Consider the following 25803-nt stretch of genomic DNA (forward strand, 5'->3'; position numbering starts at 1 on the left):
GATATTTTGGACAAGTTCGTCTGGGTGATGATAAACCATGTAAAATTGTTGGAATGGGTAAGGTTTTTATAAAGCAACAAAATGGAAACCGATGGCTATTGAAGGAGGTAAGGCGTGTTCCAAATTTGAAGAAAAATCTAATTTCAATAGGGCAGTTGGGAGGTGAAGGCTATGTAACTACTTTTTAAGACAAAACCTGGAAGGTCACTAAAGGAGCCCTGATAATAGAAAAAGGAGAAAAGGTTGGTACATTGTATTTATGCAATAGTATTTCTATTTTTTTAATGATTTAACCTCCATAGGAGCAGATACAACACTATGGCATCATAGGCTTGGGCACATGAGTGAGAAGGGGATGTTGATTATTCACTCAAGAAATTTGTTTCCATGTTTATGGAAAACAAAAGAGAGTCAGATTTATCAAAGTTGGGAAGGAAAAGAAGAGAGAAAAAATAGGGCCTCTGCATACAGATGTATGGGGACATACTCAGGTATCATCTCTCAGTATCTCTCACTATTAACTTACTTGTATTGATGATGCAACTAGGAAAACCTGGATTTATTATATTTGAAATAAATTTGATGTATTTGATACTTTCAAGAAATGGAAAGCTTTGGTTGAGAATGATACAAGAAAGAATTTGAAGTGTCTTAGATCAGATAATGGAGGTGAATACTATAGCAAAGAGTTTGATAACTATTGTTCATAGCATGGAATTCGTAGAGAGAAGACAGTTCCTGGAACACCACAAGAAAATGGTGTGTCATAAAAGATGAACAGAACAATCGTGGAGCGTGTAATATGTATGAGATTGCATGCAGGATTTCCCTTACAATTTTGGGCTGATGTTGTAGATATTGTTGTTTATCTAATAAATAGAGGGCCTTCAAGTTCCTTATAGGGTGGTATTCCATAGGAGGCATGGACAAGTAAAAAGGTAAACTACTCATTTTTAAAGACTTTCGGTTGTGAAACTTTTGTCCACATCAATAAAGAAAATAGAACAAAGTTCGAGGAAAAATCAAAGAAATGTACCTTTATTGGATATGGTGTAAATGATTTTTTTTATCGCTTATATGATTATGAAAGTCAAAAAATAATTAGGAGCAAAGATATCATATTCAATGAAAAGGTCTTGTATAAGGATCAGATGCAGGGAAGGAAACAAGAGAAAGAAAACAAATAATACACAGTGCTTGATGAGATCATAGAAAAAGTAAAGGTGCCTAAAAATCATAATGATCAGCAGCCACAACAACCACAACGACAACAGGTACCTCAAACACATGTAAGTTGCGTTAGAATATCTACCAGGATAAGTAAACCCCCTAAACAATACTCTCCTTCATTATATTATGTATTGTTCACTAATTTTGGTGAACTAGAAATATATGAAGAAGCAATGCAGGTAGAAACTAGGAAGAAGTGGGAGAAAGCAATGGAAGAAGACATGGACTCCCTGATGCATAACCAAACTTGGGACTTAGTTAAGTTTCCTACAGTTAAAATAGCATTGTAGAATAAATGGGTTTATAGGTTGAAGGAAGAAGATGTAGGTAAACAGAGGTATAACGCTAGACTTATGGTGAAGGGGTTTACATAAAATAAAGGTATAGACTTTGATGAAATTTTTCTCTTGTTGTTAAAATGACTTCAATTAGAACTATTTTAAGTCTAGTGGCAACAAAAGATTTGCATCTTGAGCAGTTAGATGTAAAGATAGCCTTTCTCCATGGGTATATGGAGGAAGAAATATATATGGAGCAGCCACAAGGGTATGAGATCAAAGGGAAGGATAAGTTAGTGTGCAAATTGAAGAAGAGCTTGTATGGCTTAAAACGGGCTCCAAGGCAGTGGTATCTAAAATTTGATAGGTTTATGTCTGAACAAGGTTATACTATATGTCATTGTGACCGTTGTGTTTATCTTAAAAAGAAAAATGATGGCAGATATATTATATTGTTATTGTATGTAAATGACATGCTTGTTGCATGTTCTAACATGCAGGAAATAAATGTGCTCAAAGGAAAATTGGAAAATTCATTTGCAATGAAGGATTTGGGTGCTATAAAACAAATCCTTGGTATGAGAATAACTAGAGACAAGAAAAATTGCAAATTAACATTGTCTCAAAGTGAGTACATAGAAAAGGTGTTGGAGATATTTAATATGCAGAATGAAAAAACAGTTAGTACACCTTTGGCTAGCCATTTCAAACTAAGTAAGGAGACATGTCCCAAGGCTCAGGAAGAGATGGATTATATGTGTAAAGTTCCATATGCATCAGTATTTGGAAACTTAATGTATGTAATGATCTACACAAGGCCTGATATTTCACATGTAGTGGGAGTTGTAAGTAGGTATATGAACAATCCAAGAAAAGAGCGTGAAAAGATCATTGGATGGTAGTGAAGTGTATTCTCGGGTATTTGAGAGGTACCACAAATCAAGCATTATGCTTTGGTGGTTCAAACATTTCTCTACAAGGATATATTGATGCATATATGGCAGGTGATAAAGATAATAGGAGGAGCACCACAGGGTATGTGTTTACAGTAGGTGGAACAGTTGTCAGTTGGGTTTCAAAATTGAAAAACAATGTTGCACTTTCAGCAACGAACACAGAGTATGTTGTTGCTACAGTGGCGAGTAAAGAAAGTATTTGGTTACAAAGGTTTATGGATGAATTGGGAAAGAAGCAGGAGATGGGCAAGTTCTATAGTGACATCCATAGTGTCATTCATCTTGTAAAGAACTCAAAATTTCATTCCAAGACTAAACATATACAAATCAAGTACCATTTCATACGGTCAATTTTGGAAGATGGACAATTGAAGCTAGAAAAGATACACACTAGCCAAAATCCTGCAAATATGTTAATAAAAGTTGTAACCAGGGAGAAACTAAGATTATGCTCAGTTTCAATTGGTCTTCAAGTATGATGGTGAATATGAGAAACATCCATGTCCAAGTGGAGTCATTTTCTAGCAAATGAAGCAACAATGGAGTTTATATAATCAATCTCCAAGTGGGAGATTGTTAGGTGTAGAGCCTGATTATCTTCCTAATTGTTCAGAGTTTTTTTGTTTCAGCCGCATTGGATCCCCGTTCTTAATAGGGCAAAAACTCTGCCTATTTAATCGCCATGAGGGGGTTCCAGGGGGGTGACAATGACTTTTATGAGGCCACCCCTGGTGGGGATTCGAGGGAATCTCCCCCAAAGCTAAAAATAGATGAAAATTTTCCATGTAAAATATTGTAATTTTGTATTCAATCTGGGTCATTCATTAGGTGGATGATCTAATGGTATAAGTTATCTTAATATAGGGTTTTTTTTTCTCTAGAAGGCAACCCTCAGTGTATATGAGGGAATTGTATTGCGGATGTGTATTATTATTCTAAGCAAAATAAAGATAGGAGGTTGTGCGAGAGCGAAGAGGAAATTACAGTGGATTTGTTATAGGTTTTATCTCTTCATTTTGTTGGATAATGTAAAAGAAAGGACTAGTTGTTTCTCTGTGGCGTAGCCCAAATTGGGTTAACCATGTATATTTGTGTCTCTCTTATTTTATGTGTTTTTGTATTTGTTTCCGCAATATTTTATGTATTTCATTGCTCCATTAATTAATTTCTAACATGTGTAATATGTGGACAATCATCATGTTGATGACTTTTGCCTTGTCATCAATTTGAGTGTGGAAGGCGGCCGAGTTGGTGAACTTGGCGTCAAATAATGGCTAGAGGCTCAACTAGAATGTGCTTAGAAATATTCTATCCCAATCTAATATTATGGTAATCTTCTTCGGAATTAGTGGCCATATTTATAATAAATATTAAATGTAATGGATATGCCTTCAAGTTGTTAAACTTCCACTGAAGGACCTGATCTTATACCAATTGTTGGAAATATTGATAGGGGGTTAATCAATATTTCTCCTTTTCTTTTTCAATTGGTTAGTTAATCAATTACTCATTTAGAGCATTTAGCAAACAAAAATCACCATCACATCAATAAGACATGTACACAAGCATTATCTTTAACTAAAGCTTTGTTATGTATGAATGTACATACAATAATTTATCAGGTAGGCCTCGAAGGAATTACAAGACTCTCAAGGTTTACTAGCAATATAAAAGGAAGAAAATTATCCTTGAAAGTTGGGCTCCCGTACCAGGGATAATGGTCCAATTACAATGATTAAATCAATTGTTTCTATAAACATTTTTTGCTTATGATTCCACTGTCACATCCACTTCAATTGTTGCCACTGTTACCGATTTTTTTACTATTATCACACTGAAATTGTCCACTACTTCTATCTACTTGTGCCTCTGTTGTTGTAACTAGTCTACCTCTATTGTTGCTCCAAGTCCATCTATGTTGTTGTTGCACCTAGTCTATCTCTTGTGTTGTACATTGTTACCCAAACACGCAGTCACTGCAACTGTCATAAATATTATTACTTTCATTGTACATACTTCTACTAACAACCTTTCGCATCTCATAGCTATCTGTTCACTACCACAACAATTGCCATACTCCTTGTTGTTATAATGAGTCCTTTTTGTATCATCAATGTTATTATTCATCAAATCATCATATTGATTATTCTAGATTTATTTGTTCAATGCTTTAAATGAGTGAGTTCTTCATGTATTATCGAATCAAATAGAAACCTCCTTGCCTTGAGTGAAGGAGTATTAACTGTGACTTCAATCTAGAACAATTGTCTTTAATTCTGCAATTTCCTACTTCTTACTAATACAAAGGGTCACTGCCACAAATGTTCTTTTATATGAAGCTTTTTGTCATATTTTTGTTGGGGTGTCATTTCCATAATGTTGTTCTTTTATATGAAGCTTGTAGGATAACGTGTTGTAAGACAAAAGGATTCTCAATATCTTTTGTCTCTTGTCTCTTCACTCTGAAAAATTAATGCCTGCAAATGATGTGTCCCTGAATTAAAAAACCCTTATTGTAATAATGCATCAGTTGTCCAGAGAAGTAGTGATAAATATGAAGGCTCTAATGTTGGATACTCTAAGTCAAAACTTTCTTTCATTTCTTCTAACTTGACTATGTGGGATATTGAAGTCTTAACCGAATCATATGTACATAAAGTGCCATCTTGAAGATGAAAAGTCAAATCCTTACTATTGGTGTTGAATGATGAGACTATGTTATATTTGGAGGAGACTATTTACTATCTTCTTTAGAATGATAAGAGACTGATTCCAACTGTAGGTATGATGTTATTCCTTCAGACCGTTGTATATGGGTACTACTTAAAAATTGCATAGATAGATCCAATCATTAGGGTTATCGACAAAATTTTCAGTTTCAAACCATTGTCTTATAATAAATAATGTGTCTTCAATTTCATTGTCATAAGGCTGCAGGGCACACACTCAATCGGTTCACACCACCATGATTGAACTTGTTCAAGTATATAGGTAAGTTGGTGTAATTCCTTTGATGGCGAAACAACCATAGGTCAACAATGATTCCAAGTCTAAATCCACTACAGTTTTAAGATGAATACACAGCCATCAAAAATGTATAATCTTCTTCTTTGCGTACATCAAAATTAAGGCTTGCACTATTGTTGTTATTTTCTATGAGGATCAAATAAAATCACCTTCAAGAGTCACATCAAAAAGTTCGAAGTCTATCAAGGATTTCTGAAAGGATATAGTTATAGGGCCTAAAATAATAAAACAAGTCACAACATCAATCTAAAAGGATATAGTTATAGGGCCTAAAATAATAAAACAAGTCACAACATCAATCCATAGAATGTATCCTATAAAACATTCTTCGGCAATGATGAACACAGAGGAAACACAAGTTATAGGTAAGCCACAAAATAAACACACTAGGGTGTACGAGCACTTGAGAGACCACAGAGAGTAAAATTGCACAGATCTTGAGGAATTTTTATATCCTTTGTCTTTGACCACCAACAACACCAAACTTGTTACAGCAAACCCAATCACCTTCGATGGTTTCATAATCACATTCAAGATTTCATTTTAGGTTTAGTGCTTATAGACACATATGTGTAACAATGAGAGTTATATGTAATATAGACATGGTCCTTGAGCTTGAAGAGTTTGATCCCTCTATTTTTTAGTCCTACATGGAATTTATATGAAATTTAATCCTTTCTAAGAGATGCCATAGTCCAAAAGGGAAAATTGTGTCTGGGCCAATTGCTTCCATAGAAAGGACATTGCAGTGCCATCACAAGGTTTATACATCATTTCCACTCAGCCAGTGTAGTTCATCCTTAAATTCATACTGGAAGCAATTAATGGTGATATAACCTTCAGTAGATAAATTTCAACAAAACACATATGCAACCCCAAATAAATTCCAACCTGTCACCTCATTATCACTCCTTAAGATAGGTAGAGCAAATTATATTTCAGAGAAACTTCCTTCCTTCAATGCTTGAGTCATGATTCTTCATAGATACTTGCAATACATCGTAAGACCAAAATGAATCCGAAAAGATAATGAATCAATAACTTCTTCAATTGTTTTAGAATATCTTCCATAGAACCATAAGAGAGTTTCAAATACTTGGATGCATTTCAAAAGTAAAATCACATCACAGAGCCAAACTCACACTTTACTTCAAAGAGAGATAAAGGAGTTTTATCTGCAAGGAGATTTTTGAACCTATAGTAAGCCATATACACAAAAAGAAATAAATGTGTTTTCTAAAAGAAGCCCTCCGAGGAATGTCCTAGAATATTTCACAACACCATAGAAGATACTCAGAAGAATTGTTGTTTAAGCATATCTCAAGTGATACGAGCGATGCCTTTTTATAGTTTTATGAAAATGTATTTTGGGCTGACAGTGAGACCTCTAGAGAACCCGACCTTGGAGTTGACTTAGGGTTTTGGGTGGGAAACCAATTTTTTTAATTTTAATATGGAGCCAATATTGAAGTTGAATTTGTGTTTCAATAAGTTTGACTTTAACAATAAAAAATCCTCTTTAACCTCTTGGACCCACTAGTTGTCATCCCTTTAAATTTTAAATTGAAATATTTATGAAATATTCAAACATGGATTTTTCTTTATCTACTACATCATCATATAATTGGTTTCCACATCATCACACCAATACTATGATGCCACCTCAGCTGCCCTTGGGGTTTTAGGACCTCGACTTCAACTAGGCATATTTCACAAACCATGAGTATCCACAAAATGCTCCATATATTATCAGAACTAGAAAGATGAGTAGAATCTAATGACAGGGGTCTCCATGATAATATCAACATTTTTTTGCTCCAAAAAATTCAACAATTTCAGGGTATCCTTATTGTCCAAGGAGCCCAAACCATAGAAATAGGGTTTCAACCAACGGCTAGTGTTTCAACATCCATCAATGATGACCATGAACTCAACACATTGTCATATCAGTTTCATTGTTAATATTGGCACCAAGGGATCCAAACCCTAGGGTTAGGGTTTCATCCTGCAACTAGGGTTTCTACTACAACACCTTTAACTGCTTCTGTTGCAAGACATCCTACATCTCACCCTATACTTTTTCACCTAATCCTGATTTGACATCAATGGCAACATACTCAATAGATTAGAGAAATAGCAATAGGTGGGGCTACTTTTTACATAGCATTTTGTCACATCCTTGTACTCCCCATTCCATGATCCTAGAGGACCTCTACATTGAACCCTACATGATTTCCGTTCATGAAGGAACTCCCATTGTGTCCCTCTTCATGAGTAGAACATTTTCATTTTGCATTATTTCCCAAAAATCTTCTGTTTTTCCCAGTTTACAAGACCGATGCTAATGACTCGTGTCCTCCTCACGCCGATATGTAGGGACTATAACTATCCCTAGTGCCGAATCGAGCGACTGATCATTTTTCCAATCGCGTCGATCCTCTTTTGGAAATTTTTTTAAATAAGGAGCCAAAGCTTCCATCTCTAGAAGCTCCGTAATGGAAGTCTGGTAAATGGTTAGGCCGGATGGAGTCGAGGATGTTAGTTTGGGCTCCTGTCCCCTATTAGGATGGAACTACCTAAAGAGATAAGACCTTCTCCCATGAGAAGAGGAACCATCTCCCTTCCATCCATGCTATATAAACCTCCCTTTTTCCCAAGCACAAGCTAGGTTTGGTGTGCTTGTGCTAATTAAGTTTGGAGTAATCAGCAAGTTATTCATAGTTGTAGCTCTCTAGTTGTGTGTGAGGGAGAAGTGTGAATTTGGTTTAGTGTGAAGAATAAAGGGAAGATCCTTAAAACTACCATTGTTGAGGCCATCATGGAATGCTAACGAAAGTGTGTGGGAACTCAGATTTTTCGAAGGAGAACAACAACATCAAGACAATTATTGTAATCTCTTATTGATTTAATATATATGCAACTATCGATTGATTTCCTACATAATATGTCATCTCACATGTTTATGGCTTAATTTTTCTTGACTTGTTAAGTAGGTTGAATACAATTTGTTTATTATCACGGTTGTTGTTTGTTGTTGTTTACTTGTTTCAGGTGTTCAAAGAAGGAAACAGTAAATAGTTGGAGCGAGTAAGAAAGGTCATCACCAAATGGGATAAGTGTACTAAGAGGTAGGCCCTCTTAATTGGTTCTAACCTAAGGAAATATTCCATAGAATGTCTTGTTTGTGGCTAGACCTGCTATTGGGCTAGAGGAATTGTTTGTGTCCACACTTAGAATTTTACTTCACCACGCTACCTTTAGTACCCTATACATTTTGATGCACAAAGAAATAATAATAGTGTGAGGTTTTAACTCACAAATAGCATGATTCTTCCATAAGTATGATTGGCCCAAAAAAACATCACAAACTTAAAAGGGAGAAACATCACATAATACCTTTTCCCTAAAATTCTTGATGTTGTAGGGTAGGTGGCACTATTGGTTGATGCGAAGATCTTTCCCTTAGTGGAGCCAACTGATGGTGTATGGTTGTACATGTGGTATTGTCGATAGGCCCAATCGCTTAAAAACCACTTTTGAGATCGGTTTCTTTTAACTCCCGCTATGAAAAATGAAATGTAATGGAGCACCCATCACCCACATTTGTTATTAGAAGAGATGTCCACCTTCCTCTGAATCTTTGGGCTCACTATGTTGGACCTTGGTGGTAGCAAAGATGGCACTAGGTTTTGCATCGATGATCTGTTTTCCATTGTTGAGGTGTTATAGACATTTTTGTGCCTAACATCAGGGAGCATGAAATGTCAATAATCTGAGGGATCCAAAGTCCCTAAACATGTTGTTCTTACCCTTAGAGGAACAAGGTCTGCAAACCACAGCACTGAGAATCAGTTCTCCACCCAAAAACACTCAAAAACAGGCTATTTCTGGATCATGTCAGCTGCTCCACTGAGCATCTGCGCTGAATGTCAACTGCTCCTCCTTGTACCTGCACTGAAGGTCAAAACTGATGAAGGCTACCTGCACTGGGCGAGATTGGCCAAGTGGCACAGTCATTCTGCAAGGTGTCAACTGCCCAGGAAGCTTCCAAACTGACACTTGGGTCAAGGAATTCACCTAGTGATGAGTAAGAGGGTCTTGATCTCCAAGTGGAAGCAATATTCTCCAAGCGGACTCAAGAACTGAAGATTAACTAAAGTGGGAGAGGACACAAGTCAGCTTCAGGCCAGTCTCAAGATGACTCATCCTTTCTCCAAAACCCTATATATAGAGCTCTCTCATGAGGTCTAGGGAGGCTGGAATTTTGTGCAAGTAAGGAAGTGCTGTTGGTTTGTGTATAGAGCTATTGGGTGTTTTGCTTGAAGGAGGTGAAGAGGAGATTTCTTTCAGCTGGGAGGTGTTGCTGGATTGGGCCCATTGTGGTTGTAACTCTCTCGGAACTTTACTTCTATTATCAATAAAGTATTTGAGGTTCTTCTATATGCATGTGTCTTTATGATGAATAGATGCTTGTATATTTGATTTATGCTAATCCTATAATCGATTATGGATGTATGCCTCTTGTAGTTTCCTTTTCTTGTGCTTTTACAGGATCTGTGTGTAGCTGGGCCGGTGAAAGGGCAAGGAGCTAGGAGCAAGCGGCAAGGAGTGAAGACTGGATCGACTATTAGCGCAAGATAACGGTTAGTAGATCATCCTTTTCTTCCCTCTCTCATCTCATAAAGAAGAAACTTTGAATAGCTTTGCATTCAGTTGTTGCTGGAGTACTATCACCTTCAGAGTGGGATAGAGGCATTCTGCATTAGATACTTTTCCCCCCAACAAAATGGCGACTCCGCTGGGGAACGTATCTTGTTAGTTTGTTGTGTTTCTTGCTATTCATTTCATAAACAAGGAGAGTACCGAATCGAACTGTGTTTGAATCCATCAAACACAAAGTAGAGGGCAGCTACTCTGGCTTAGTTTCTGAGCAAGTTTATGATTTGAAGAGCTGATCCACAAGGACTCTAATAAGCTCTTAGTGATAGCTTTTCATCCTCCTTTACATCCCTTAGTGTTTCCTTGACTGATAGCTTCTGATTTGAGCAAAAACTGTGAATTTTTGAGCAATCTGTGACCCGGAAACCAAGACGGACGAAAGTCTCGTTCTTCATTGCAGGTTGTACACTAGCAGTCTGCATTTCAGCGCAGTTCCCGAAGGGGCTACCTGCGCTGAAGGTCAAACAGGCAGTGTTACACCTGCGCTGGACCAGTCTTGGCTTGAGTTCCTGGGGTTTCCTGCTGTGTCTTGATTTGTTTTCACTGTTGTTTTTGCTGTTTGCTGCCAGTTAGTAGGCCTATCTGAAACCATCTTCCTTTGTCATTATTCCGCCTCAGTTGTATAAAGAAACTGTATTTGTTCTTTTGTATTTCTTATGTCATTTGCAGTTTCCCATAACAAAAGTGAACCAGTCTTGCATTGACCTCTTAGATCTAGACCTGTGATTAAGTGTCGTTTCTGGTCTTAAGAGTTAGCTTATTTGCTGTTCATAGCTGATTGAGTTTGTCGCTTTCGTTATATGGTTTGAATTTACATATTTCTAAGTGTCGAAACATGTAAATCGTAAGGTGTCTTTCGATTTTGGACGAACTTGTTTTCTTTCGCTTGAAATTGAATTCAAAGTTATACAACAGCTTTCTTTTTGCATTTCATCAACATTAAGAAAGAGAAAAGAAATACTTGCATTGTGCATGTACATTATGACAGTTTGCATGTTGATTTAGGAAAGTGCATTAGTGTGTGCTCTATGATCTGTGTGAAAAGGTGTTATCTTCCTTCTCCCTCAGTAGTTAAGGTTTTCAAAGTTGAAAGATTGAAAAGCTTGCTTATCATCTTAGATTGCATTCAGGAGTGTTTCTATACATCCCGTGGTGATCCATAAAGGCAAACTGCTAAACAAGATCAACCTTAAAATAAATTGAATTTACATAACAACGCATTGAAACATAACGCAAACATCTAGAGGTCTAAGCTAGAGACGTGTTCGGCGTCGTTAAACGTGGTATCTTAGCGTTGAGTGGTTGGGTGATTCCTCCACGGTGGAGCGATAAGTATCAATACGGACTTGTGCTCCCACGTACCGTCGCGTATATATTGGGAGACCCCTATAGGATCAAAGCCTTTATCCATAGGAAACCGTGTTGGCCGCCCTACTGATCGCAATGCAGTGAACACAGCATTCACGAAGATCGACCACTCGTACCGTAAAACGTATTATGTGGTTTTGCGAAAGGTTTGGCACACCCTCTGCCTAGAACTCCAGAGCAGTTTCTTTTGGCCTTTTTCAAACTCTATAACTGAAAAAGTCCATCTGAGCATTTGTCACTTCGGGCTCGTTAAAACATCGAAGGAGACTAGAGTCATCTTTAGCTTTTTCTCGACTCTTAAAAAGTGAAAAAGCAAGTTGTGTCTAAGCGTCGTTATAAAATTTATTTTAAACGGAACATAATCACCTCCTATTCCCGCGTTGATCTTAAGTTGAGAACATGGAACGCCCCAACCAAGGAACTCCACATGATGGAAGTCCTAGTCCATTCTCCTCTTGGGGAGAAGTTGGTGTGCCCCACATGACCACATTGTCGCTTCCAGGACTGACAATTGGCCTGCCGGTTTGGCTATTCTCAACTAGTGTAGTTCAGAACACCATGGTTCCTGAGCAGTTGAGTCAACAGTTCGATGAGTCTAGAGCATCCCACCAGCCTTCTACTTCCTCTAACCCTTCCTCCAATCCTTCATCTTCAAAAGGTAAAGCTGGCAAAAGCCAAGCTCCCATGGAGAAGAAGGAAAAGAAGAAGAAAGAGAAGAAGAAGAAGGAGCCTAAGGCGACTGGGGGCAAGCAAAAGACATCTAACAAAAACCCACACACGGCACAGACCGGGCCTAAATCGCCATGTGTCATATGTAGAGGAGACCACTTCCATAGAGATTGTCCCTGTATTCCCCGGATACTAAGGGACTGGTCACCTCGTTTGCACAATTCGGGAGCATCAACCTCTGATAGCCATGTTGATTGCTTACCGTCAACCAACGAAAGTGAAGGTTCAAGACAAAGAGGGGGAGCAAGATCCCCCTGCAGGCTGTGTGAAGGCGGTCACGCCATCCATCGTTGTCCCTTCTTAGACGAAGCGAAGAGAGTTTTGGAAGATCATCCGGTTTCTCCGGTAATACTTCCTCCTGGATACAAAAAACTCGTGCCAAGTCCTTCGTTGGTTGAAAATACAGCTGGCCCGCTCAAGTGGTCAGCTGAAGCGTCAGTCATTGAAAATGAACCTACTGAATCCAGACCAGACGAAAGTCTAAAGGTCGATACGGCAGTTGACCCGGTTCTTCCTTCAGAGGTTTCATCCTCAAATGACACCGTCACTGAAGATTCATCTTCAAATGACACCCCCACGGAAGAGAATAAGGATGACACCATCCAGATTCTTTTCGTCAACACAGATTCTGATGAGCATCAGGGAAATGCGCCCATTCCTTTATCGCAGGAAGGAACATCGTCAGGATCGTATCCAGCCGTGTATTCGATCCCACCACCAAGCAACCTGGTTGTGTCCTTTGATTGGAACCAACTGGGCAGACCCCGGTTACCAGCCAGTATACCATTCAGAATCATAGTCCAAATTTATAGAATGGTGATGGCTGGAACTATCATTGATGAAGGGGCATCTGTGAGTATCCTTTCCTCTGTTGCTTGGAAAGCACTGGGTTCTCCGGCGCTTTTGCCTGAGATGAGAAATCTCTCGGGCTTTGATAAAGGAACCAGTCGACCATTAGGGATCCTCCCCAATGTGCCTGTTACATTGAAAGGGAAGACCGTTAATATGAACGTGATGGTCGTTCAAGGACCCTTGGATTATAACCTACTCCTTGGACGTGACTATATATATTGCATGGGAGCTATAGTCTCCTCACTCTTTAGAGTAATGTGTTTTCCACACGAAGGAAGGGTGGTCAAGCTCGTAGACCAACTTTCATTTCCGGGATCACGCATCGCAAATAGTCAAATACCAATCCTCAATGGTCTATTCACCCAAGAAATGTCTCCACCCCCAGTCCTCCTTCCCGATGAATGCGAGTGATTCGGAAAGATAGAACTGGAACCCAGGGGGCATGCATCCTGGTCTGCTTCGGGCAGAAGAAACCTTGGGTATAAAGTAGAATTTCCGCGAAAGAATATGACTAGTCCGTACCCCGTCCGTGGATGGAAGAGGGGTTGTTCTAGAATAGGATTCTTTTGATAAGGTTACTTGTCTGACAAGTGTCACTCATCTTTGTCTAAAAAGGTAGGCTACCAAGGAAAGAGATTCTATTGCGACAGCAAATGGTAACCGTCTTTGGATAAAAGGCAAGCCTCACCCATTAAAACTATGTTTTAGAGGATAAGTAGGGGCAGCCCCCAAAGAAGGGGACTCTTTGCTGCAACAAGTAGTAACCATCTTTGAGTAACCTAATGATAGACATCGCCGAAGAAAGAGTTTCGTTTGCGGCAGCAAATGAAACCATTCTTTGGGTAACCAGAAAGAGGCAAGCCTCACCCTTTAAAACAAATGTTTTATCGGATAAGTAGGGGCAGCCTTGAAATTTTACTTTATACCTGGGGGCATGCAAACCTTTTGGAGTGCGAGCAAAGAGCGGTTATTTATCTGCTTTTTGGATTGGTCGTTTCCGAACTTGCATAAAGAAAGGATGAGGGGCAAAGGTCAAAATTTGCCGAAGGGCATAGCTTTGGTAAGGCGCAAGCTCTATAAAAAATGGGATCTTTCAGGAGACATTCTTATCTTATGACTGGTATATCGAGCAGTTTTAGCATAAAGTTCATGCTCGTTAAAAAATAAACGCAAGATCCGAGCAGTTTTAACGCGGTCTTCATGCTCGTTAAAAAATAAATATAAACAGTGAGCAATGTTTCCCCCAGAGTTTAACCTCATTTTTAAATAAAAAATGAACCTATTTCGGTAAATAACCATTGTGATCGTAAATTTGATTAGCCATAAAAGCCTTGGTCGTGTTTGCACCCGCCACCTCCATTTCATTTGGCCAATCGTTCACCTCCATATGATTGTTTACCCTTTTTGAGGAACAGCTGCGAAGAGTGATTTCACTTAGCCATCCTTGTGACACTGCCGTGATTGGAAAGTTCCAACCTGTACCTGGAATCTGCTGCTATCCCTGTTTATCACTCGTTCCTCAAAAAACGAGTCTTCTTTGAGCTCTTTTCATCTGACTCGTAAAATATGAAAAGTTTGCCGAGTTTTGGCCTTCCAGCTCGTTAAAAGGACCGGAAGAGCTATCCCTCCTCTAGATTTTAATCTTTTTGGACCTGAGGGATTATTGCACAAAAAGGTCGAGCGCTTGTTTTATTCGGCTCGTTAAAGTAATCGAAAACTCATCCCTTCTGTATTGTTTTATACTTTTTCGGACTTAAGGGATTAGATGACGAAAAAGGAATTTTGGAGTTAACTTTCTGTACCTTTTCAGACTCTCTAAAAATGAAAAGGACCGAGTTTTCCTTGTCGTTAGACTCGTTAAAATGATTAAATAGCGACAAACTTGTCTTTAGACGAGAACGAGTTTCCCTATCGCTAGGCTCGTTAAAACATAGTGATGGGCTTGCCCGAAGGGCAGGTTATAGAACAAGCATATGTTATCCTCCTCAAGCTTGACAAAAAATAAAGAGGTACTGGTCAGAAATGACTGGGGAAAAATTGGGAGAACCTCGAAGCTTTGATGGTAGCAAGTCACTCTTGAACATGACACTTTGTCCTCCGTACCACATCGGGTTGGGTTGTTTCATTCACCGGTCTCATCACCATGGTCCTCGCCAAACCATCCGTATTTGGGGTAATGCTACCGATCCATCACATTAGTGTCGTTATATGTTCAAGAGATGTGTTCAGAAAGAGTCAACCGTGTCCCATCCACTGCCATACATTATCCTTCATCCACCCATGATCGCCACCCTGAATCATATCTCACAGTTTGTTTTCACCTCCACTAAAGTCATTAGCTCCGTTCCGTGTCACTGATGTGGGATTCATTAAGGCCCTCCTTTGACAGATCGCTTCTTGTCGACTTCAGCTCATTATCCAAGAAGTTGATCTAGGAACACCCCTCCCAGTACTTTGAAGCTTGCATGCCTCAATGGCAAGTTTCTCACTTCCGGCGACAGGTATACATCAATGACCTTCGACCAGAAGATTTTGCGTGGTGTTCGACGCCAAGTCCTTTATTCACACCACGTGAATTGTACTGTAGTACCTTGAGGGTCATTGTCATTATTGGTGATTCCTCTCGCGCTTGTTAACGGTTTACATTATTGACCGGTAATCAAGCGATGTCTTTCCATGTTCGACTTCAACGCAATTCTCACATGGATCGACTTGTACTTAGAGTGAAGATCGAACGAGATTGAAGACCCCGGATCTAGTTTCATCCATCCGGGCTGCGATATATATTCAGGATATAAAGACATTTGATATGTACATCATTACAGCAGATGATCATCCTACTCAAAGGATGATAATTTCAGCAGAGAATTATCAGTCTATCATCAGACGGTCGTCTGTTATATGTACCAAAATGAATTTATAAAGCTGAGCATGGGAATGCCCGCCTCAGCTAGATCATGAAAGCAGAATGAAAAATAATGTATTGTATTGTATTTTATTGCAGGGAACCTCTCAGCCGATTGAATGAACTTCGGATCCTCCTAATAAAGCATTTCACCCGATAAACGACCTCATACTTTAGGGGGCAACTGTTATAGACATTTTTGTGCCTAACATCAGGGAGCATGAAATGTCAATAATCTGAGGGATCCAAAGTCCCTAAACATGTTGTTCTTACCCTTAGAGGAACAAGGTCTGCAAACCACAGCACTGAGAATCAGTTCTCCACCCAAAAACACTCAAACACAGGCTATTTCTGGATCATGTCAGCTGCTCCACTGAGCATCTGCGCTGAATGTCAACTGCTCCTCCTTGTACCTGCGCTGAAGGTCAAAACTGATGAAGGCTACCTGCGCTGGGCGAGATTGGCCAAGTGGCACAGTCATTCTGCAAGGTGTCAACTGCCCAGGAAGCTTCCAAACTGACACTTGGGTCAAGGAATTCGCCTAGTGATGAGTAAGAGGGTCTTGATCTCCAAGTGGAAGCAAGATTCTCCAAGTGGACTCAAGAACTGAAGATTAACTAAAGTGGGAGAGGACACAAGTCAGCTTCAGGCCAGTCTCAAGATGACTCATCCTTTCTCCAAAACCCTATATATAGAGCTCTCTCATGAGGTCTAGGGAGGCTGGAATTTTGTGCAAGTAAGGAAGTGCTGTTGGTTTGTGTATAGAGCTATTGGGTGTTTTGCTTGAAGGAGGTGAAGAGGAGATTTCTTTCAGCTGGGAGGTGTTGCTGGATTGGGCCCATTGTGGTTGTAACTCTCTCAGAACTTTACTTCTATTATCAATAAAGTATTTGAGGTTCTTCTATATGCATGTGTCTTTATGATGAATAGATGCTTGTATATTTGATTTATGCTAATCCTATAATCGATTATGGATGTATGCCTCTTGTAGTTTCCTTTTCTTGTGCTTTTACAGGATCTGTGTGTAGCTGGGCCGGTGAAAGGGCAAGGAGCTAGGAGCAAGCGGCAAGGAGTGAAGACTGGATCGACTATTAGCGCAAGATAACGGTTAGTAGATCATCCTTTTCTTCCCTCTCTCATCTCATAAAGAAGAAACTTTGAATAGCTTTGCATTCAGTTGTTGCTGGAGTACTATCACCTTCAGAGTGGGATAGAGGCATTCTGCATTAGATACTTTTCCCCCCAACATGAGGTCTGGTTTAGATTTGAAACATGCATCTAGCACTAAAAGTTTCATCCCAACCACTAGTGACTACTTTTCATGACACTCATTTGAGTTATGAGTGGGGCTTTTATGGAACTCATAGCACTTTCATGTGTTTTTATTCATCTTCCGATTGATATTCTTTGCTTGCAGCTTCTATGGGTTGTCATAGGTTTTTTCACCTTATATTTTTCGTTCGTTTTTTTATTTGGGGGTTCCCTTGCCCTACTTTTGATTCACAGAACCAAAGTCTTTCTTCTTCTATTTAAATTTTTTCTTGATTCGAGTAGAATATGTGTATGTTGCACCAATCGAGGAAATTTCTAGGAACTCCATTTCTGTTTGGATGCATTTATAGAGACATCCATGACTTGAGCACAAAATGTCAACCAGAGTCCTTGATACCCAATGTCGTGTACAAGGTATGAAAGATATTAGTGAAGATTTATGAGAGTGTGCGACTGAAAATAGTGAAGACTCCTTCATGGCCCTTTTCTCATAGTAAGTTTCCCACCTTTCCTTGACATGTGGGGAAGCTTTAAGCAGTACAAAAGTATTTTTTTCTCTATCGGAAAAATCATGGACCGAAAATTATCCTTCCAACAAATTTAACCATTTATCTTGAGAATTTGCATCTATCGGCCTTCTAATATATAAATATCAAAATTAACTTGTACCTTAAATGGGGCAGAACCTCTAAAGTAGTTGTTGGATGAAGACATGTCGCCTATTGTTATTCATCGAAGGATATGGGAAATGTTATTCATCATTTTTTTCCTCTATCGCTTGAGGAATTCTTCAAGCAACAATTTGATACGGTCTCCTACTCCCTAATCTTCCTTTTCTTCTGCCATGTGAGTTCATTGGGGTCGATGAGGATGGTCTTGCAAGGGGTCAAGCATTTGAATCCCAATTCCTTACATCCCAACCTCGTCAAGTACATACACAGAAAAATAGAGAAAAAGCAGACAGCTCAGATACCACTTATTTGGATTTATGAAGGAACGAAATGAAATATAGATTTAAAAAAAAAAACATAGTGATACAACTAAACTAAACTTCAATTAATAAATAGCAATGTTGAAATTGTTTACATGTAGAAAGAAAGCAACTTAGCTTGAATAGTGGTAGCATATCTCTAAGAAGAGATGTGATGAATACATGCCTTCTAAACTATGTTACAGTGAAGCTCCAAGGCATTTTTAACATGAATAAATAATGAGAAACCCTAAAAATCCAAAAACCCTAACACTAGTAAATGAAGCACCAAAGGCTTATGGGCCTCGATGGTGTAAGTTGGAACATCAACTTCTCAGGGTCGTAACTTTAGCATACGATCTTCGTTTGCTGCACATGATAGCTCGTTAGAAAGGTATATCTGAGGATAACGAATTTTGACTAAAAATGTTAATTTTCATTTAAATTTTTCCCATTACCCCAAAAAACATTGTTTAGGGCCTCAAAATGACTCCAAGAGATCAGGATTTAAAAACTGCCAAAAATAGAAAACTGCCAAATAGTAAATTGTGAAGAAAAATAGGAAATTAATAGGAAACTATGTTGGGAGTTAAGTGGAGTAGGTGGGTGGGCACCAATATCCACCTGGATCAAATTACCATGTATATATGTCCCAAATTTGATTGAAAAACAATATTTATTTATGATTCCCCTTGTAATTATGTCTTCTTGGGGTCCTTAAACCAACATAATGACTTTGAGCTTCTAAGCTTCTAATAAACCATACAGGGAGTTTTCTATTGAATATATTCCCACAATAATGGATAATTAATCCCAATTTTTATTGTTATTTTTTATTTAAGGTAGAAGCAATACCAGTACCAATGATTTGATAGTTGATTTACCTAACCACCAATCTCTCAAGAACATACTTTGGAAAAAAATGAGGGACACCTTCACAACCATATACACAAATATAAGAATAGTATTCATCAATATCGCAATCACCAATATTTTTAATTACATCCATTGAATCTAGTAGGGACACGATTCTTCAATATATCATGCAAGGGAATAATAAAATTATCACAAATATCATAGAAGTCATGTTTGTACCTTATTTCCCAAAGCTTGGAATAGTATGTGTCTATAGGTTTTTCTACACTGGTAGGGAAAATTTTAAGGGATAAATTTTGTATATGGGCTAATTTTCTATGAAATTCCAAAAGAAAGATTAGTCAAATTCTAACTTTTCTTAAAATAATTCACCCAAATTTTATAGGATAAAATTATTTTACCTTTAAAATCATCAAAATATTATAGAAGGCTATATAAAATCATTAGAAATTGAATATTTTAACAAAATATCACCAAAAATTTTATAGTTTCCTTATTGGGAATTAGTAAAATTTTCAGAGTTTCTACACTTTAAGATAAACTCTCATCCTTAAAATTTTCCTTGTCTGCAATTGACTAGTGCCATTCTATGATTGTGAAAGGAATCATCTAACAAAAAAAATCCACTAGTTAAGTTGACATGAAGAAGCCTCGGAAGTTCCGAAGTGGGGATTCTTGAGATTTCCTAACTTCCCTTTAAATATTTGATGATAGGATGCTAGCACAATTAAATTTTGTACCATATTTCATAACCTAGTGATTAAAAGTAACCCATTCCAACTTAAGTTTGTTTGCATTGGATTCTCCATATAATTGGCATAACATAGTAGCCAAGAATATATGGGGTCTCTTCAAATGATAAACAATATACAATTTATTTTGAACAATCTTAAAGGAGTCTAGGTTATAGCACCAATTGATAACTAAGCCATAGGGGTTTCTACCCCAATTAATTCTATTTCTTGAAGTTTACATAGAAAATGTATATGTAGATTAATTTTTGTAAGTTCCAATTTGTACATACCATGGAAATCATTTTATCTAAATGACCTTGTGACATGTTGAGAAGAATTCACAATAGTGCACGTTTGAACAATAGTGTGAGAGATGATCAATTGTACCATATCATAGTAGGGAAAAATATTTGGCCAAGAAGTAAACTTATGTAGTTCTAACCCTCTAACTTCATTGAATTCATTGAAGTCCTCACGTATTCTTCTTCAAGATTTCTTTGTTTTAATTCAACCTAATTTTGATTCAATTCCCAGCAATGTTTTCCTCCAATGTTGTGAGAAGTGTCAAAGAAGAAAGTTGAATTAGGTTTATTTTCTTCCTTCTCCTCCAGAGGTTGTACATGCTTACCCTTCCCTTTTCTTGTCATTTTCATTGTTCAAAACCTACAAAAGAATAAACCAATAGTGAAAATCCATAGAAATAAAAACAACAGTTGACATAAAAAAAAAATTGTCCAACTAAATTGTATACTAACTAGAGTTGCTCTTGCAGAATTATTTATATCAACTTTATGCAATAGGGGTGTGTTGATGGCCAAAAGTGACCAAAATCAACAACTGGAAGATCACCCAATTAAGGCCCCAATTAATCCATTTTCTATTTAGGATGGTGAATCTGACTAATTCAAATGGGTCCAGTTATCCTCACTCTCCTTGTTGACTTGTGATGTTTCTAATTACTTATCCACAAAAGAGTTAATTAAACTTACCAACTTATTGCATGCTTACAAGAAAGCAGACATTAAGCTAACATAAGGGCTCATCCAAGCCACCGATGAGGTTTCTCTTACGTAAGGAGACTTCTACGAATGCAATTAATTATTCTAACTCTAAATATAAATCCAAATGCAATGCATAAAAAATAAAGAAAACAACTCTAACTCAATACCTAGGAGATAGCTCCCAAATACCAAGTGTGAGGATTCAACAATAACGTGGATTTAGCATGCATTGCATGATAAATATTAATTTGTTGAATTAGTTCTAACAACCAATATTATAAGTGCACAACAAGCTCTATTTAGAGATTTAAAATGATAAAAGGTGTGTCTCTGAAATCTGGAAATAGTTTGCTCAATTCCAATAACAATTAAATCAATTTAAAATGGAAAAATTTCTGAGTAAATATTTACTTAGAAATTTGTTCAAATACAAAATCAAATCAAAAATAAATAGCATATCTATAAAACTATTAGATCAGATAGTTGATCTAGTAAACAAGAATTCACATATTAACAAAAATTGCAAAACATGGAATTAATATTGATACAGATTTGACATTGAAAGAATATGATTTTTATTAATAAATAAAGCATTTGAAAATACAATCATTAAAACTTGATATCTTACTCCATTTTACAATGGATCTCTTCAACAATCCTCCCAGGACTTTGAGCTCTGCCACTTGAGAAAAGTGTTGCAATAGTACAAGATCTGCTTCAAAGGCAGAAATTGGGTCTTGAAAAGAAAGCCCCCAAAAATCAAATTTGAGTATTCCTCTCAACATATAGCCAAAATTCCTCCAAACAAGAATGCTAAGAGTCTCTTGTTTTCATAAAAGAGGAACCATGATTCATTCTCCCAAAATCTTATTTATAATTTACAAATAAATCTCCAATAATATTCAGTTGATAAAAATGTTTCTTTCATCTTTATTGGTGCAATTATAATTCTCCAACACTCTTGGCCTTATCCTCTATGACAAGCTCTGCAAAAACCAACCAAAATTAAAATTTAGACCAATTAAATTTGCACACAAAATTAAAATGCAAAATTGTCACAACAAATTCCCCAATTAAAATTAAAATTAATAGATTAAATAAAAAAGACATATGAGCTTTCCATTTCTCTCTGTGGAGATTTCCATGGTAGATAAGTAATATCAAACAAATTTGCAATAGCAAGATATTCCTAGCCAATGAAATTCGCAAAACAAAGCTCAGGAAATTGATTTTTTGTTGCAAATTCGAAGCTATAACTTCTGCTAATTTTTTGTAGTTAATGACCAAATTTGGTCATGCAACTACTTCCATATCATTATCCACGGAAATATATTTCCAATAAAACCTCATTTGATCAATTTTATTGAGTAGAAATCAAGATATTGTCAGTTATAGTATAGGTTCCAAAATATCAAATTTGCTAGAAAATACAATTTTGAACAGTTTTCATTATTGTTTTATTTCATTTAAATATTTTATTAATTTTAATAAATTTAAAATTATAAATTATAAAACAAATATTAATTAAATTACATAATATTTAAAATAAAAAGAAAAAGATAATAAATAAAAACAATTTTATGAAACTAAACTTAGAAATAAAAAATAAAAAATAGAAAAAGGACATTTAAAACATAGTGCATGGTTTAAATGAAATAAGTTGGAGGATGTACGTATAGCATGGGAGGTAGTGATTAAATTTGAAGGGCTAGTGTTAATTTCAAATAGAAGGGCATATATCCATACAGCGCTTCCATAATGAAAAGCATTAAATAAAAATAAAAAAATAAAAAAGTATTTTTATTGACAACAATATATTATCTATATATTTCATTTTTAATCAAATTTATTTCTATTAAATGAATTAAATTCCTAAATATCACATTATGATAACATCAAATAACAATATAGTCAATTATTAAAATGCATGCAAATATTTTTTATCGAGGCTAATGTCTAAATTTACCAAATGTTTCTTTCCATTTAATTTATTTTATATTTAATGTTTAGACTAATAAATTAATATGATATTTCATTCTTTCATTTATTATATTTCTGTTTAGTATATTTGTTATTTTATATTTAAAATAAAAGGAAAACAAAATTGTAAAAGTAAATTTCTATTTAGTTGGGGAGAAAAGAGTTGGATAGAAAAAATAAATTTATCAAACCAATATATTATATATATGAGATAGGGCATATAGTCTATGGCACTAACAGCAATGTCCCCAACAATTGTTTTCTTGTTTTCTTATGCCCCATACTATCGGGTGCAGGTCACGCTTGAGTTCGCTTGTTCCCTCTTACTCATTGTATTCCTCTTTGAAATTCATGATTTCGTGAGCAAGGCGGAGGAAGAAATGTGAATGTGGAGGGAAATTGGCAAACAAATCACTCAAATCATATATAGATAGAAAAAAATAGTTTGAGGAAAGAGTTGTTTTTCAATCACTAAGATTGAAATGAAGATTCAAAAAGTTGTTTCATTTTTGCTACTCTGAAAAAAAAATAAAAAAAATTGTCAAGGCTTCTCGGAGGCATTCTATTCAGCGTAGTTTTTTAGTAAAATTTAAATTAAATAACATTAACCACAATCCCAAAACAAATACAGTTTCAACCACCAAAAAAATTATGAATATTATAAAATAATATCATTAAGGTTGTGGAATTTCAAAAAATTTAAGAATATTATAAAATATTATAATTAAGAGTGTTGAATTTGAAAGCAAATTATCATTAGCATGGCCATTTACTAATCCAATATGATGACAAATGAAGCCTAATCATCATAAAATTAAATAAAATGTTCAAAAAATATTGGTATGATTTTCGAATTTGACAGAGGAATTTGGATTTCAAATCCAACTCTAATAGATTTTTGCTCAGTTAGTCGCAACAAGTGAATTAGGGTTTTTTCTTTCATATATATATATATATATATATATATATATATATACGTCAATTAATGTGAACAAGTGGATATTTTAATTTAACGATTGCATGTCCACATAGGTGATATGCATCATTCCCAACTTGACATATATATGTTATTTAATATATAGACCAGAATAATGTTAAGAACAAATTCTCCTTTCTTCATGAGTTTTGTGAAGGTCTATAATGGTTCTTCCCAGATACGGCCAGGCTTCTCATGTCAAGCAATGAAAATACATATTCGTGAAATTGTATGGTTCCAAGCACAAAGCCAATTGATTAACCACCAAAGGAAGTAAAGGAAGCATCTGAGCAAGGAGCAGAAGCAAAGTTAGCTCTTCAGGTTAGCCCTTTCCCTCACTATGTTCAGTTAAGTAACAATATTTGGGCGGAAACAAAGAAGAATATGTAAATGAGAAATTAGATCGACAATTTCATGCCAAGGTCAGGTGTTCCCTTGTTTATCACAAAACCTGAGCTCGAGTCAGGCTGGAACAAAAGCGTCACCCATAGAAAATGATAGGAAATCCCATTCATTATAATTTTAAGGATGTTGAAGCTAATATTATCACTCATTTGGCGTCCAATTCGAGGGGTGATTATGGCCCATAAGCGTAAAGAGAAACCCCAGGGCACTCCAGAGATCAAAGCCCCACAAGAATAAGCCATACAACGCTCTCTTGGAGAAATGACCAATATATTGAAAGACGGGGTTGTAAGTAAGTCAAAATCAGGGTTGTTTTTTTGTGAGAATACCAGCCCACAAGGAAATAACTTGCATGCAGATCTACCTTATGTTGGTTTGGCCAATGATAGTGAAAACCTAATTTCCCCACCATGTAATTAGAATTTGATTGCAAAGACCTATCATATCTGAATATGCAAAATCCATGATCCTGTGCAAAACCAGTAGATGTTTTGAGAGAACACCTCATCAATTTCTAGTTTGGTTTATCACCAATGCAAGGCCTAGACAGTGAATGATCGGCTTGAAATATTAGTGCACTATGGTGAAGTAAAATTATAAGTACGGAAACAAACAAATTCCTCTAGCCTGATAATGGGTCTAGCCACAACATATATATTCTATGGAAGATTTCCTTAGGTTAGAACCAATTAAGAGGGCCTACCTCTTAGTACGCTTATCCTGTTCGATGATGTCCTTACTTGCTCACTCCATCTATCTCTCGCTTTCTTCTTCAAGCACCTAAAACAAGTAAACAATAGTAAACAACAACTGTGATAACAGAAAAATTGTAATACAACCTACTTAACAAGTCAAGAAACATTAAGCCATGAATATCTAAGATGAAAAAACACTTAGGAAATCAATCGATAGTTTCATATATATTGATATCAAGAAGATATTACAACCATTGTCTTGACGTTGTGGTTCTCCTCTAACAAGACCAAGTTCCCACACACTTCTGCTAGCATTCCATGATGGCCTCAATCAACAATAGTTTTAAGGCTCTTCCCTTTAAGCTTCATTCCAAACCAATTCACACTTCTCCCTCACACAACTAGATAACTACAACTATGAATATCTTGTTGTTTACTCCAAACCAAAATATCTCTAGCACACCAACATCAACACTAGCTTGTACTTGGCAAGAAGGGAGGTTTATATAGGATGAATGGATGGGAGATGGATCCACTCCTCATGGGAGAAGGTCTTATCCCTTGAGGTAGTTCCATCATTATAGGGGGAAGGATCCCAAACTGACATCCTGTTGATGCCTCGAAAATTGCTGCAACAACAATGGGGGATAACCACCCGGTCCGGACCTTAAAGCAGCTCCTTTTCCATTTGGTGTGGTGGCTCCGACTGGTTTAACTAGGTCCAGTTACCTTTTCCCTATTGCTATTGGTTTATGATGTATCTTTACCTACCAATAGACAGAGATATCGGATCACTTCTTCTTGTTGATCAGGCAAGAGAATGACCCTTA

The sequence above is a fragment of the Pinus tabuliformis genome, chromosome 7 (genome assembly GCF_031772625.1).
Source record: "Pinus tabuliformis cultivar Carrire ecotype Pingquan chromosome 7, CPIR1, whole genome shotgun sequence".
Taxonomy (NCBI): Eukaryota; Viridiplantae; Streptophyta; class Pinopsida; order Pinales; family Pinaceae; genus Pinus; species Pinus tabuliformis.